The sequence below is a fragment of the Aquarana catesbeiana genome, linkage group LG02 (assembly GCF_042186555.1).
Source record: "Aquarana catesbeiana isolate 2022-GZ linkage group LG02, ASM4218655v1, whole genome shotgun sequence".
NCBI classification, from domain to species: Eukaryota; Metazoa; Chordata; class Amphibia; order Anura; family Ranidae; genus Aquarana; species Aquarana catesbeiana.
The window spans coordinates 102887233-102901449 of record NC_133325.1 but is presented as its reverse complement, the minus strand read 5'-3'; positions in this window follow the sequence as shown (position 1 = coordinate 102901449).

Genomic DNA, 14217 nt, shown 5'->3' with positions numbered 1-14217 from the left:
CACAGCGGGAGCAGGACCATGCTTGCTCCGCCCCTGGCGATGTGTCAGCAGGGGCGGGGCTTCAGTGGGAAAACCAATCAGCAGCAGCCTTCCCATGCTGCAGCCGGCAGCTCTCCAGTGCACGAACGGCAACAGACGAGGTCGAAAGGAAGGGGTGAGACTGGACGGCAGAGAGGGGAGTGCGGAAAAGGCCCAGAGAAGGCGACCAGGAAATCGATGGGTGGATCTGGTGCGAGGAGGCGGGGTCTGCAACAGAGCAGATCCTCGGCATCCAGGGACAGATCCCCTGGAGGGCTGTCGGTGAGGGAGGAAGACATGGCGGTCAATCGGGGGGCGAGCTGTCCCTGTCGGAAGAGGAAGAGCCTCGCGCACGCCCTGCAGCGATGGAGGCAGGAACTTCGGCTGGTGGGACCCTTCCTAGGCAGCCTGGTAAGTCCACTGTTACTGCTGTTTGTGCCTTAAGAACTGACGTGGATATGGGGGTGGTTACAGGGGGTGGGACTAGGTTCAGTGGCTGCATTGCCCGCGGAGTCTCCCCGGCCACGTTGGTCCGTGACCACACCACGGCGGAGGTAGGGTTGCAGGGGTTCCTGGAGGGTTTGGGGGAATTGGTCTAGAGGTTTGAACCTGGGACGAGCAGGAGAGACACCCTGGCGGCGGCCTGGGTTGCATCTGGGGGGGTGGCTGGCTGGATCCCGGGTCCCCCCCACACCCCTTACTGCGGCGGCCTTTATGAAATTGGTTAGTGGACACTGCAGAGGCAGGTCAGGATGTGGCTAGCAAGGCGGCAGCGGGGGACAAGGCGGAGACAGCGGGGGAGGCAGCTAAAAAACAGGATGTAGTTAGGCTGGCCGACTCGGCAAAATGTGAAGTCTATGTGTGCTTTGAGGGGCCCCTGGGAGCTCACCTTAAATCGTGAGAAGATTTGGAAAGGTGAGTATGTGGAAATATTCTCATAGCTGCCGCTGGAGAAGTTCAATTTAAATACGGTTAAGCAAGAGGAGCACATGAGGGAGGATGAGAAGCAGCGATACAGACTCATCTGGTGAATTTTCCCGAACTGGCTGCAGGCTTTCGCCATCATGGCTAATGTGATCGGCGAGAAGAACCCTGAACACTGTTCAGCAGTCTTCTGCTATCTGGACACCATGGGAGAGGTGTACAGAGTCTACGGGGGAACTGCATGGTTAAGATACGATGAACAGTTCTGTCAGCGGGGGGCGATCCGCCTGTCCTTGTGGTGGGACCACAAGGATATTTGCCTGTGGATGCGACTTAAGAAGTCGGCGAGTGTCTCAAGTCAGTTTTTTCAAGGGGGGAGAAAAAGGGGGTCTGTTGGCAATATAATGAGGGTTCATGCAATTTTGGGGAGTCTTGCCAATACAAGCACGAATGCTCTGGCTGCGGAGATGCCCATCCTTTGTCCCGTTGCTTCACTCAGGGAAAAGGTTGTGCCAGTGAGTCTGTTGGCAAAAAGGACAACACCAGTGATGGTGGAAAGGATGCAGCCTTTCCTCGATGGGTACCCAGACAGGGAGGCTATGCGGTTGTTAGGACTGGGTTTTTCAAATGAATTTCGTATTCCTTCTACACTGGCCGAAGCGCCACCTGTGTCCCGGAACTTGCGCTCGGCCTCGCAAAATGCGGAAGTGGTTTCTGAAAAACTGTGGAAGGAAGTTGCATTAGGCCGCATTGGGAGGCCCCTTCCCTTCTATGCCTTTAGCGGATTTGGTTGTCTCCCCTCTGGGGTCGTGCTGAAGAAGGAGCCCAATAAATTTAGGCTGATTCACCACCTTTCCTTCGCAAAGGGAGGATCGGTCAGTAAGGTGATAGACTCAGAGATGTGCGCGGTCTTGTACACTTCCTTTGATGCGGCTGTTTTCTGGGTACGAAATTATGGGCAAGGGGCTATGATGGCAAAATCCAACATTGAGTCTGCATTCAGACTACTTCCCGTTCATCCGGACAGTTTCCGTCTGCTAGGTTGTCATTGGCAGGAGGAATTCTATGTGGATCGCTGCCTGCCCATGGGCTGTTCTATTTCGTGTGCTTTGTTTGAGAAGTTCAGTTCCTTTGTGGAGTGGGTAGTTCGAAACGTCGAGGGGCTGAATTCCATCATCCATTACTCGGATGATTTCCTTTCCGTAGGCCCGGCCTCGTCTGAGATCTGCGCAGGGCTTCTGGCTACATTGGAACACATTGCCGCGCATTTGGGCATTCCCTTGGCCCCGGAAAAAACAGAAGGGCCGACTACAGTGACTAGTTTCCTGGGCATTGTCTTGGACTCAGACGCCATGGAGTCGTCGACTGGCGGAAGATAAGCTAGTGGCGCTCAAGGCAGAGATTCAGGGGCTCTTGGGATTAAGCAAGGTGCAACTTCAGACACTACAGTCACTGTTGGGTAAGTTGAACTTTGCGTGTCGCATCCTAACAATGGTGAGGGTATTTTGCCGACGGATGTCGGCAAGTACGGCGGGGGTCAAGTCTCCCACTCATTTTGTGCGACTGGTACGGGAGCCCAGGGAATATTTACTGGGCTGATTGTATGGTCCGACATCATTGCTCAGACGACTTGGTGATTGGCTAGATCAGTGGAGCAGATTAATAAGGCCTGGAAAAGGGTTAACAGGGACATTAGCAGATTTGTAGTTAGGAACAGGGGGACTGGTTATTAGACATTTGGTGCTAGAAGTGGACACCTGGTGCTACCTTAGGGGTGATGGGGTATACCTCAATGCGGTGGGTATTGACATGTGGGCTTTAGGGTAGCAAGACGGTATACAGAGAGCGTTGAGGGTGTGGAGGGGCACACAAGGGGTGCTGTGGCGGGAGTTGGTGTTTGCGGGTGAAGGAAGAAACCTCGGATAAGGAAGAGTTCGAGGCCTATCGGTGGTATGGGTAGCGCTGGTGATATTCCAGATAACGGTGGTGTAGCTGGAATTTGGTTAACGGGTGCACTGCGGTCAGCGGTTTTGTCTCCGAGCTAGTATGTCACACAAATAAAAATTTCTTTTGGTGATGTTTATCCCCTTCCCGCCGACCGTACACAGATCTGCGTACTCGGCTTTTCCGGGGTTATGGGCGATAAAAGCCACTCGGTTGTTATACCGGAGGAGCGGGAGGGGATTTCTCCCCTCCTGCCGCCTCCCGCCGCTGTTACCGGGCCTCCCGTGCGATCGGGAGGCCCGGTGTCCAATCGGGTACCTTCGGCGGCTGGGGGCGGGCTGGAACGAAGCTTTGTTCCAGCCTTCTTGTTGTAAACGCAGAAGCGACGTCATGACGTCACTTCCCGTTTACTCGGCTGCCAATGGCGCCGAATTAAAAAAAGTACACAGTATTCAGAATCGCCGTTTTTCGGGCAATATGAATACTTTGAAGTGTAAAGGAGGGATGGGGGGTCTTTTAGACCCCCCATCCCTCCATAAAGAGTACCTGTCACCACCTATTACTGTCACAAGGGATGTTTACATTCCTTGTGACAGCAATAAAAGTAAAAAAAAAAAAAAATTTTTAAAAACACAATTTATAAAGTAAAAAAATAAATAAAATAAATAAAAAAAAAAAATTTTTTTTAAAGTGCCCCTGTCCCCGTGAGCTCGCGCAGCGAAGAAAACGCATACGGAAGTCGCGCCCGCATATGTAAATGGTGTTCAAACCACACTTGTGAGGTATCACCGCGATCGTCAGAGTGAGAGCAATAATTCTAGCCCTAGACCTCCTCTGTAACTCAAACCTGGTAACAATAAAAAAATTTTAAAGCGTTGCCTATGGAAATTCATAGGTACCGTAGTTTGTCGCCATTCCACGAGTGCGTGCAATTATAAAGGGTGACATGTTTGGTATCTATTTATTCGGCGTAACATCATATTTCACATTATACAAAAAAATTGGGGTAACTTTACTGTTTGGATTTTTTAAAATTCATGAAAGTGTCCCTTTTCCAAAAATTTGCGTTTAAAACACCGCTGCACAAATACTGTGTGATAAAAAATATTGCAACAATCGCCATTTTATTCTCTAGGTTCTCTGCTAAAAAAATATATATAATGTTTGGGAACTCTAAGTAATTTTCTAGCAAAAAATACGGATTTTAACTTGTAAACACCAAATTTCAAAAATAGGCTTAGTCATGAAAGGGTTATTCACTTTTTTTTTTTTTTTTTTGCGATATAAGCGAAAAAAAAGAGCGAAAACTTTAAAAAGAAAACAATATTTTCTACTTTCAGTTTTAAAAGAAATCCAATAAAATAGAATTTCATGATAAATTTAGGCCATAATGTATTCTGCTACATGTCTTTGGTAATTGATAATTGGTTTGTTTGAAAGTTATAGAGTCTACAAGCTACTGTATGCTACGTACCACTGAAAATTGATAACACCTGATGTACTGACTGCCTATCTCTTTTCTTGAGGCCCTGGAATATCAGGACAGTACAAATACCCCGTAAATGACCCCTTTTTGTAAAGATGACAGTCCAAGGTATTTAGTAAGAGGCATAGTAAGTTTTTTGAAGTTGCAATTTTTTGCCCACAATTGTTTGGAAAATGAATGATTTTTTTTTTGTTTCCACAAAATTGTCATAGTAACAAGTTATTTCTCCCACATAGCATAAACTTGCAAAATACATTCTGCTACTCCTCCTGAGTATGGCGATACCTATAATCAATGAGACTTTTCCACAGCCTGACCACATACAGAGGGCCAACATTAGACATGTGCAGAATGAAAAAAATTTGTTTTGTTTCGTTTCGATTCGGTATTTACAAAAATGTGTTTAGTTAAATTTGTTTAATCCGTTTAATCCACTTTCGGAATTCGTTTAGTTTATTCGTATTCGAATTTTAATTCGGATCGATTTGAAACGTTTTCGAATCAATTGCGAGGAGTTTTCAAATTTGAATAGTTTTCGAATGCGAAAGTTTTCGAGTTCTAATTGTTTTCAAATTCGAAAAGTTTTCCAATTTCCAAAGAGAATAAAATATAATACAAAATAAAGGAATAGAGGAAAAAATTGAATGGAATAGAAAAGAATATAACAGAAAATAAAAAAATTGAGTATAAGATATATAATATAGAGTAAAACAGAAGAAAATAGGATAGAGAATAAAATAACAGAAAAGAATAGAATAGAAAGGAATAGAATAGAATAAAAAATAAAGAATAGAATTAAATAGATTTTAACTATCTTCTGAAATTCGAATAAAATAGTAAAGAATAGAACTAAAAAAAAACAATAGAATAGAATAGAATAGAGAAAATATAACCATTTTCCAAAATTCATATAGAATCAATCTGAATAGAATAGAGTAGAATAGAATACAAAGTAATACAATAGAATAATAGAATAGAATTAATATAATCATCTTCCTATTCTAATCTATTCTTTTCTATTCAATTCAAATTGATTCTATTTGAATTTTGGGAAATGGTTATATTCTTTCTATTCCTTTCTATTGTTTTTTTTAATTGTATTCTTTTTCTATTTGTTTAGTCTATTCTATTATTTTATTTTCTATTCTATTTTATTCTTTTCTCTTCAAATTGATTCTATTTGAATTTTGGGCAATGGTTATATTCTTTCTATTCTATTCTATTCTATTGTTTTTTTTAATTATTATTATTTTCTTTTTTAATTATTATTATTATTATACAGGATTTATATAGCGCCAACAGTTTGCCCAGCGCTTTACAACATGGGGCAGACAGTACACTTACAATACAAATCAATACAGGAGGGATTAGAGGGCCCTGCTCGTTAGAGCTTACAATCTAGAAGGGAGGGTCAAGTGGAGACAAAAGGTAATAACTGTGGGGGATGCGCTGATGGGAAGAAAAAAAAAAAAGTACAGTTGTTAGGTGTGGGTAGGATAGGCTTCTCTGAAGAGAAGGGTTTTCAGGGATCTTCTGAAAGCTAATAAAGTAGGAGATAAGCGGACAGATTGGGGTAAGGAGTTCCATAGGATTGGAGAGGCTTTGGAAAAGGCCTGGAGGCGAGCATGAGAGGAGGTGACAAGGGAGCTAGAGAGCAGGAGGTCTTGAGAGGAACGAAGAGAACGAGTAGGTTGGTATTTAGAAGGATTGTGAATAGAGGTATGGCGCTTCCTTGTGGAGTGTGTAAATGATATATAATAAAGTGACTAATATGAAATATACCATACACAAACGGTAATTAAATACTCATAATAAATGACCCCATGAATGGTAAGTCAAAAAACATGTGATAAGAAATGTGATAAAGACCCTTATTAATTTCATACACCTATGTATCACAGGTAATTCCGGAAAATAACCACTAGGTGCTGCTGCTAATACACTATGTAGCTGATGTGATGAATCCAGCATATACGTGTGCAAAAAAAGTGAATAACAGTGCAATCAATTCCAAAAAATTAAAAAATTATAAACACGAATGAGCTCAAAAATGTGTAAAAAACCTATATGCAATAAAAAACAAAAAAGCAAAAAAGTCTGTCACAAGTGGTACGTCCCAAACTATAAATAGCAGGAAAAGAAAAAAAAAAAAAAAAAAAAAAAGTTCCAAGAGCTTAGTGACTGTGGTGCCCTTATAGATGAAAATCTGTGACTTCTGTGCTCCCCTTTTGACTCCCCACTCACCGGCTCCCACTACCCCTGCAGGGGTGACAGACACTTTAAGATCCCAATGCCGTCCTCTTGGCCGATATCCCGTGGTCACTGAGATAGGATGTCCTCTCTCCCAGGCGTTTCCAGGTTACCTCTTTATTCCACGTCCAAGAAGGGGATCCCCAGAGAAATCTTTTGTGTTGGTGAAGTTGAATAGTAACAGCTGGACCTCTCTTAGCAATGTTCTGGGAATTTTTCAGTGAGTCTTCACGAGGTACATAAATGACCTACACCTTTTTTTTAATCCAGGTCCAGACACGTGATCAAACAAATACAGGTTTGTATTTAGAGACTAAGCAAGTGATGTAGCTGGGGGCGAAATTGTGGATGGCTTTGTACGTAGTTATTAGAATTTTGAATTTAATTCTTTGGCCGAGCGGAAGCCAGTGGAGGGATTGACAGAGAGGAGTGGCAGACACAGAGCGTTTGGTAAGGTGGATGAGTCTGGCAGCGGCATTCATAATGGATTGAAGAGGTGATAGACTATGTAGAGGTAAGCCAATGAGAAGGGAGTTGCAGTAGTCAAGGCGAGAGATGACCAGCGAGTGAATTAAGAGCTTTGTTGTGTCATTGGTTAGAAAGGGGCATATTTTGGAGATGTTGCGGAGGTTGAGGCGGAAAGATTTGGACAGTGATTGGATGTGTTGCTTGAAGGAGAGTTCAGAGTTTAGGACTACACCTAGAACCTTGGCATGTGGGGATGGGCTTATAGTTGTGCCATCGATTTTGACAGAGAGATCAGGGGAAGAGGCATGGGGGGGGGGGGATTAAAAGTTCGGTTTTGGCTAGATTGAGTTTAAGGAAGTGGTGAGACATCCAGACTGATATATCTGAGAGTAAATTACTGATACGTGAGGAGACAGAGGGAGTGAGCTGAGGGGTAGAGAAATAGATTTGGGTGTCATCAGCGTAGAGGTGGTATTGGAAGCCATGGGAGGCTATCAGTTGACCCAGGGAGGCAGTGTAGATTGAAAATAGTAGAGTCCAAGAACAGAACCCTGAGGGACCCCAACAGAGAAAGGAAGAGGAGAGGAGGAAGTAGAGTTATAAGAAACGCTAAAGGTGCGGTTGGATAAGTAGGAGGAGAACCAGCGAAGTGTACAGTCACGGAGACCAAAGGCGTGTAGTTTTTTGAGGAGGAGGGGGTGGTCAACCGTATCAAAGGCAGCAGAGAGGTCCAGGAGTAGGAGTACAGAATAGTGTCGATTGGTTTTGGCCGTTAGTAGATCGTTTGTTAGTTTTAGGAGAGCAGTTTCTGTGGAGTGTTGAGGACGAAATCCAGACTGAAGGGGATCGAGAAGGCCATTATCAGCGAGGTGGACGCTCAGTCGGTTGTAGACCAGACGTTCGAGGAGTTTGGATAAGAAGGGGAGCAAGGAGATGGGGCGTAGGTTGTTAAGATTGGATGGGTCCAGTGAGGGCTTTTTAAGTATGGGTCTGACAAGTGCATGTTTTAGAGAGTTAGGGAAGATGCCAGAAGAGAGTGAGAGATTGAAGATGTGGGTTAGAGAGTGTAGTATAGGGCCAGAGGGTGAACGTAGCATTTGTGAGGGAACAGGATCCAGAGGGCAGGTGGTAAGGTGGACATTAGCAAGTAGTTTAGCAACTTCGTCTGTAGTGGTGGGGTTGAAAGAGGGAAATAATGATTGTGCCTGTGGGCATGAAGTGTAAAGCGTGGAGGGTGTCTGCACAGTAGAGATCTCAGCGCGAATAGTATCAATCTTCTGTTTGAAGTGATTGGCGATCTCCTGTGCAGTGAGTGAGTTGGCGGGTGGAGGCGGTGGAGGACGAAGTAGAGAGTTGAAGGTGGAGAAGAGTTGACGGGGACAGGATGATAAGTTGCTAATGAGAGTGGTAAAATAGGTCTGCTTGGCAGAGAGGAGGCTGGAGTTGTATTTTAGGAGGGCAGATTTATATTGGTAGAAATCTCTCTGGGACTTAGTCTTACGCCACAGGCGCTCCAGAGCACGACTACGTTTTTTCAGACTTCTAGTATCATCTGTTTGCCAAGGTTGAAGGGGTCTGGGCTTGATTCTGTGTGTAGTGAGGGGGGCAAGTGAGTTCAGTGAGGCTAGAAGTGAAGTGTTGTACACAGAAGTGGCTAGGTTGGTGCAGGATAGGGGTGACATTTTGTCGTAGAGGTTGTTGATAGCAGAAGAGAGAAGAGAAGGGTTGAGATGACGTAGGTTTCTGCGGGTAACTTTAAGGTGGTTGGAGGGAGAGGAGGTGAAGGAGAGGGAGAGAGTGAAACTAATAAGGTGGTGATCAGAGAGAGGGGATGGATAGTTAGAGAGGTTGCATGGAGTGCAAAGGTGAGAGAACACGAGGTCAAGGATATTGCCTTCTGAGTGAGTTGGAGAATGTATCCACTGCTTCAGGTCAAAGGAGGATGTTAGGCTGAGAAGTTTGGAAGTGGAAGGAGTGTTAGTATTAATAGGGATGTTGAAGTCCCCGAGAATGATAGTGGGGATTTCCGAAAGAAAGAAAGTAGGGTAGCCAGGCAGAGAAGTCTTCAAGAAAGGTTGATACTGGTCCAGGGGGCCTGTAGATCACAGCTATCCTTAGAGAAATTGGAGTGAAAAGGCGAATACAGTGTGCTTCGAAAGAGGAGAGTGACAGAGAGGGAGGTGGCTGAAGTACCTGAAAGGTGCTATGTGGGGCTAGCAGGATTCCGACACCTTCTCCCTTACGTCCGCTGGATCTGGGGGAGTGAGTCCAGAGAAGACTATCATGGGATAGTGCAGCAGAAGATGCAGTGTCGGATTTGTGGAGCCAGGTTTCGGTAATGGCGAGTAGGTTAAATGAGTTGGCAATAAAGAGGTCATGGAGAGAGGTGAGTTTGTTGCAGACAGAGCGGGAGTTCCAAAGGGCACAAGAGAAAGGGAGTCTGGATTTGGGAAGAATAGAAATGGGAATTAAATTGTGTTGATTGCGGCGGCTGCTGCCAGAGGGTGCAGGGTGATGGGCGCATGGGGTACAGTTAAATGATGGAGGCCCAGGGTTTGGGGATATATCTCCAGAGGTTAGGTTCTAATCTATTATAGTCTATTCTATTTATTTATTTTTTCTATTCTATTCTTTTTTTCATGTTTTCGAATTTAAATTTATCTATTTGAAATTTGAATTTCAAAAGATGGTTTATATTCTATGTTATTCTATTCTATTTGTTTCTATTATATTCTAGTCTATTCTGTTCTTTTATTTTCTTCTGTTTTACTCTATTATATTATATTATATTCTTTTATTTTCTGCTATATTCTTTTCTATTCTATTATTTTTTTTTCTATTCTAGTCCTTTATTTTCTATTCAATGTTTTTCTCTTTGGAAATTCGAAAACTATTCGAATTCGAAAACTAATTGAATTCAAAAACTATTCGAATTCGAAAAGTATTTGAATTAGAAAACTATTTGAATTTCATCCGAATTTTTTTTTCGTTTTTTCGGATTCCTATAAATTCAGTACTATTGTAATTTGGAAATTCAGATTACATCCGAATTTCCGAAAAACAAAAATTAGTGGCCGGGTGGGAAGAAGTTAAAGATCATGATCCACTCACAGGGAGACTTCACAAAGGGTTGCAAAGTCTTCCTGGGCAAAAATAAGCACTTCCTACCTGAGGCACTTCCTATACCTTCTAGAATTATGAACTGACCCAATAATAGCAAGCATAATTGCCAACTGTCTCGAATTTCCCGGGACATTCTTGGTATTTAGACCTGTCTTGCTTTTAGTGTTTCCCAGGAACTGTCTTGGGAAATCTGTTTTCCCGTTTTTTCGCCGCTGCCACTGGAGGTCCGCAGCCGGCAGTGAATTGTCTCCGCTGGCCGCCATTTTACAGAAGACCAGCTCTTGTATAGCCTGGTCACTTGCCGAGGGGAACAAACAAGAGGCGGACATGGCCGGGTGGCTGCCAATAGAAATTGAGCTGCTGCCCACGCCCCGTGGTCTGCTGCCGGTCTGGGGTAGGCGGCAGCTCAATTTCTATTGGCAGCCACCCGGTCGGCTCCGCCTCTTGTTTGTTCCTTTTGGCAAGTGACCTGTGTTACACAAGAGCTGGTCTACTGTAGTAGCGGCGGAGACTCCGCTGCTGGGACACCTAATGTAAAGGGGGTCTCCACTGGGGGATGTCTGATGTAAGGGGGGCTCCACTGGGGGGACACCTAATGTAAGGTGTATGCTCCACTGGGGGACACCTGATGTAAGGAGGGACACCTCTGGGGGACACCTGATGTAAGGAGGGACACCGCTGGGGGACACCTGATGTAAGGAGGGACACCGCTGGGGGACACCTGATGTAAGGAGGGACACCACTGGGGGACACCTGATATAAGGAGGGACACCACTGGGGGACACCTGATGTAAGGAGGGATACCGCTGGGGGACACCTGATGTAAGGAGGGATACCGCTGGGGGACACCTGATGTAAAGAAGGACTCCGCTGGGGGACACCTGATGTAAGGAGGACTCCGCTGGGGGACACCTGATGTAAGAGGGGCTCCACTGGGGACACCTGATGTAAGGGGGCTGCACTGGGGACACCTGATGTAAGGGGGACTCCTGATGTAAGGGGGACACCTGATGTAAGGGGGACACCACTGGGGGACACCTGATGTAAGAGAGACTCCACTGGGGGACACCTGATGTAAGAGGGACTCCACTGGGGGATACCTGATGTAAGAGGGACTCCACTGGGGGACACCTGATGTAAGAGGGACTCCACTGGGGGACACCTGATGTAAGAGGGACTCCACTGGGGGACACCTGATGTAAGGGGGACTCCACTGGGGGATACCTGGTATAAAGAGGGACTCTGCTGGGAGTGCCTGATGTAAGGAGGGACTTCGCTGGGGGCACCTGATTGCATCTGGTGGCAGGTGATGGTGGCAAGTGACACGCTCAGGGCTCCCACCGATTCCGCATTATGGTGAGTTGAATGATTTATTTTTTTATTACAATGTAATAATAGAAATAATGCGCTTCAATCATTCTGACACCAAATCAACAATGGTGGGATGATTGAAGCGCCAATACCAGGTGTTTGGAGTATCTTTATCTGCCGACTGTTAAAGTCGGATCTGGGCCTGCTGTCCCTCTATCCCTCTTTCTTTCCTTCCTTCTCTCTTTCTCCCTCCATCCCCCGTTTATCTCAGGCTCTAACCACACCCCCTGTGGGCCACGCCCCCTTTAAGCCACACCCAATATTTTGTTTAAACCACACACGTTTTTCGCAGTGGTGCGTGACCCGCTACGTCACACCTACAAACTAATGCCCAGCCCCCTAATTATAAAAAAGACTCCTAAAGTGAAAATATATACGATTCAGTTCATAAAAGGTGCATAAAAAATGTGTATACAAAGATGTGCATAAAAAATGTCCAACTGGCAAACCCTTATACAGAAGGGAACTAAGTGAACCAAGTTTGTGAAAAACTTCTGTGCTCTTCAAGGGAATTGGGTGAACCAAATATAAGGCAACTTCAGTGCTCTTCAAAACACAAAGACTTTAATATCCCATCACCACATAGATTCACTTCTTACCAGATAGCAATAGTTTCAAGCATTCGATAATAATCTCACCATGTTCCAACAGACTGGGCTGTAAAAACGAATCAAATTCCAGATAACATTGGTATCAGACACTGGACAATGATCCCATCAGGCTCCAACCCCTTTAAGCTGTAAAGGTGGACCCGGTTTTTCAATGGACACAGGAATCACGGTATCTTTGAAAAAGCTGAGATCCAATCTGGCAGATCAAGGCGACCAAACATCAGCAAAAATAAATGCACATAAAAAACAGATTGGTGGTCTGCACCAGTCCACTCAAACAGTAATGCCGTGCACACATGAACGGAATGCCTGACAGAAAAAGTCAGTCGGAAGCTTTTCATCGTCTATTCCGATCGTGTGTATGCCTCATTGGACTTTTTTTTTTCGAAAATTCTGACGGACCTAGAAATGGAACATGTTCTAAATATTTCCGACAGAACCAATTCCTATCTGAAAAACCGCTCGTCTGTATGCTGTTCTGACGGACCAAAAACGACGCATGCTCTGAAGCAAGTACGAGACGGAAGCTATTGGCTACTGGCTATTGCACTTCCTTTTTCTAGTCCCGTCGTAAGTGTTGTACGTCACTGCGCTCTGGACGGTCGGACTTTGGTTTGACCGTGTGTAGGCACGACCGCTTCAGCGGAATTCCGTCAGAGAAACCTTCGGAGTTTATTCCGACGGCAAAACCGGTCGTGTGTACAGGGCATTAGACGTCTCACAATGGGCTCCACCTGACTAGTTTCTCCGCAATAGGCTTCAGCTGGGAAAGGAGACAGCTGAAGCCTATTACGGAGAAACTAGTCGGGTGAAGCCCATTGTGAGACGCCTAACCCTTTGAGCCGACTGGTGCAAACCACCAATCTGTTTTTTATGTGCATTTATTTTTGCTGATGTTTGGTTGCCTTGATCTGCCAGATTGGATTTCAGCTTTTTCAAAGATACCGTGATTCCTGCGTCCATTGAAAAACCGGGTCCACTTTTACAGCTTAAAGGGGTTGTAAACCCTTGTGTTTTTTCATAAGATGCATTAAGGTGAAAAAACACCTGGCAGTCACCGCCATAAATCAATAACCTATTTTGTAGGTGCTATAACTTTTGCGCAAACCAATCAGTATATGCTTATTGCAATATTTTTTTTTTTTTTACCAAAAGTATGTAGAAGAATACATATCGGCCTAAACTGAGGAAAACATGTTTTTTTTTTTTTTTTTTAATTGGGATATTTATTATAGCAAACAGTAAAAAATATTTCTTTTTTTTTCAAATTTGTCATTCTTTTTTTGTTTATAGCGCAAAAAATTAAAAACGCAGAGGTGATGAATTACCACCAAAAGAAAGCAGTATTTGTGGGGAAAAAAATGATAAAAATTAAATTTGGATACAGTTTAGCATGACATGACAAAATGTTGAAAGCTGACCTGGGCAGGAAGGGGGTGAAAATGCCCGGTATTGAAGTGGTTAAAGGAGAAGTCCAGCCTGATATTTTTAGGCTGGGCTTCTCCTCTGGGTCACAGGAGTGCAATTTGTTTTGCACTCCTGTGACCCGTTTTCAGCAGAGAGCGGTCTGAAGTCGGCTCCCCGCTGACGTCACCAATATCAGTCCAGGCACCGCGTCATCCTGACTTCCCAAGCCTGGGAAATGCTTGATTGATGGCACTTTCAGCGAGCCGCTCCGCGCCCCTCCACAGCTCAGCGCTCCAATGAGCATGGAGGAGCAGAGCAGGAGAGACGCTGACTGACAGTCAGCATCTCTCCGCTCGGGGAGGAGTGAGAACCGAGCCATCGGCAGTGTTCGGTATCTCGGTTCTCAGCGCAGAGTCCGATGCCCCATCCACCAAGGTAAGTATGATTAGCAGAGAAAAAAAAAAAAAAACATATTTCTGTTTTAAGCCCCTTGGCTAATGTGGTTCTTTATGAGACTAGGTTCACACTGCTGCGAATTTTATTGCGAATTTGAGCCGCTGCGATCGCTCAAATTCGCAAGTCATTTAATTAACATTGTTTTCCATGAGTGCTGTT